The sequence below is a fragment of the Oncorhynchus gorbuscha genome, linkage group LG08 (genome assembly GCF_021184085.1).
Source record: "Oncorhynchus gorbuscha isolate QuinsamMale2020 ecotype Even-year linkage group LG08, OgorEven_v1.0, whole genome shotgun sequence".
Taxonomy (NCBI): domain Eukaryota; kingdom Metazoa; phylum Chordata; class Actinopteri; order Salmoniformes; family Salmonidae; genus Oncorhynchus; species Oncorhynchus gorbuscha.
Genome location: NC_060180.1, coordinates 44,854,125 through 44,857,336, shown reverse-complemented (window position 1 = coordinate 44,857,336; position 3,212 = coordinate 44,854,125).

The following is a 3,212-nucleotide window of genomic DNA, read 5'->3' as shown; positions in this document are numbered from 1 at the left end:
ATGTGAAAACAGTATTATTGTAATACTTACTTGGATTTATGATAATACGGTAAAGTGTAGTTTGATTTGAAATCAAGAGAGAGAGTGGGGGGGAAGAGACAGTGAGAGGGACAGAGAAAGAGACAGAGATACAGAGAGAGAGAGGAGAGAGCTGGATCAAGTCCCTATCCAGCAGAGACAAGCCCGAGCAACATGACCAAAATAACCCAGTCAAGCATTTCCTTGTGGGTAGTGAGTATGAGGATCGTTGTAATGACACTGGCGGAGATTAGGCATGTAAAATAAACTATACTAAAGAGGGGGAAATGTTGATCTCTCCCTCTGTCTCTCTCGTCTTTGGCTGATATTGAATCAATTCACTTTAACATCTTTATGCCAGAGGTCACATCGTCACGGATGTGGACGGAGAGAAAGAGGGTAAGAAGAAGAGGGAAACAATAAGATAAGGAGTAGAGGAATGGGAGGAGAAGAGGACGTGAGACTCTCGTGCCGTCTCCTGAGGGACTCCAGAACATTGGGGGACAAAGCTATTGTCCTCATTGTCTTCCAATAGCCTACACACAGTAGCTTACCTGTTGTTGGTCCATCCTCACCAGAACAGTCACAGAACAAGAACAGTCACAGAAAAACAACACCAACAGGCCTATATTGTCACAGGCAGGAACATTACAGCAGAGAAGAAAGTTATGACTATGTGACCTAGAAAATAGAATAGGCTCTTCCAGGTCACAGTGACACTCCAAAGTTGAGGTAACAGGGTGGAGGTGAAGAACAGGAACCTCTCCTGTGGTGTTTTAAACACATTTCATCACTATTATTGGAGCACGCTGTCCTATACGAGTTGTATCCATAATGTCATTGACTTTAGATCCGTCTGGGGATCAAGCAGCTTATGTTCCATAAACCCCATGACTCACGGTCATATCGTGTTCACTCTACGTAGTGACTTAGTTGACTTGAAAAAGGTTTAGTCTGTTCTGTTAACACAATATTCTGGAACACTGTGTTCTGATGTTCCAATTGTCTGAAATGGCCTGAACTATTTTTTTAGGGTATTGGACGAAAACACAACACCAAATCATTTACCCTATGCTCCCCGACCCAGTCATATTGCATGGGGTAAACTTTGCTTGTATCCTACATTGCACTCCCATTCTTGCACAGTTTGATTACTGTACAATGCCCACATTCCAAATGGTCGTATGTGCAGTCTGAGACATTCTGACTGTAGCATCCAAGAAGTCTTTCTGTAGCTCAGTTGGTAGAGCATGGCGCTTGTAACGCCAGGGTAGTGGGTTCGATCCCCGGGACCACCCATACGTAGAATGTATGCACACATGACTGTAAGTCGCTTTGGATAAAAGAGTCTGCTAAATGGCATATATTATTATATTATTATTATGTCACCAGTCCAAAGAGTCACAGAACGGTCCATAGCCATTGATGGCTAATGACATCATGGAGAAATGTCCATGATCCATTTCTCACCCAACGACCTCCCTAAAGGTTAATCCCAGTGTGTGACACAGAAAATGAGTTTAGTCACTACTCCTAAGACCCAAGACGATTTACTAGTCATTACTAGTGTTGTCTCTACTGTTTGTACTGGAGAGCCATGTAATCCTAGATCCTGTACTATGCATCCTCTTATTGTTTAGGCTGCAGCATCAGTCCCCTAACTCCCTAGGACGTGTTTTAACAACTTCCCAAAATAATGGCATTTGCTTACATCCTTTAACGTGTGTGTGTATTTTTTTCCAGCAAAACGTCAGTCCTTGTTTGCAGACTTATCCCTTATGATCTCTCCAAATACACAGAGCTTGGAAAACCATCTGGTTTGCTGTTGCCAAACATACCACTGCCAACAGCACCACGGGGCCACCATTTCTAAAGAGCTTATGTCTGAAAAGTCGTAGTCAAAAATCAATCAATAATGTAATAATACTTTTAGCAAAACTGTTTATTTTCAATTTTACATTCTGTGGAAACATTGAGCATAGAAAGGTTCAGAACATTTGTGAATCACAGCACAGTAGAAAAATATAGGGAAAATAGAAAGCCGATATGGAAGAGATAGATGGGAGGGGTTGAGTGGAGCTGAAGGTTGGGACTAATAACTAGATAACTAATGTAAAACATACTGTGTCCGTAATACGTATATGGGTTAAGAACCATGGTAAAAGAGCACAGTTTGAAAGATATGGCAAATAGAAATCAAACCGGATGGACATCAGTAAATAGATGGAAGAGGTTGAGGGTCAGGAGTAAAAAACATACAAAATAGAACTATTGTAAAATAGACTGTCCATAAAATGTCTACAGTATGTATAAACTGGAAGAAGAGGCCTAAGCATTGTTATTCACTAGTTTAATAGAATTAGGGGAGGGGTGGTAGGGTTAGAAAGTAATAAAATATATGTACTTATATGTATGTATTGTTGAAGTCAGAAGTTTGCATACACTTAAACACAAACTCAAGTTTCACAATTCCTGACATGTAATCCCAGTAACAATTCCCTGTATTAGGTCAGTTAGGATCACCACTTTGTTTTAAGAATGTGAAATGTCAGAATAATAGGAGAGAGAATGATTTATTTAAACTTTTATTTCTTTCATCACATTCCCAGTGAGTCAGAAGTTTACATACACTCAATTAGTATTTGGTAGCATTGCCTTTAAATTGTTCAACCTCTCTGGGATTAGTGGGACACTAGCGTCCCACCTCGACAACTGCCAGTGAAATTGCAGTGCGCCAAATTCAAACAGAAATCTCATCATTAAAATTCCTCAAACATACAAGTATTATCCACCATTTTAAAGATAAACTTCTTGTTAATCCAACCACAGTGTGCACACCATACAATTATGTTAGGACAGCGCCTAGCCACAAAAACCATAGATATTTTCCACGAACATTTGATGATATTCATCTGGTGGCACTCCCAGGACTCCATTTTACACAATAAATGTTTGTTTTGTTCAATAAAGTCCCACTTTATGTCCAAAAAAAACTCAGTTTAAATTGCCGCGTTGTTAAGTAATGCATCGTCTCAAATAACATCCGGTGAAATTGCAGAGAGCCAAATCAAATTACAGAAATACTCATCATAAACATTGATGAAAAAGACAAGTGTTATACATAGGCTTAAAGATAAACTTCTTGTTAATCCAGCCGCTGTGTCAGATTTAAAAAAGGCCAGACACGACACAAA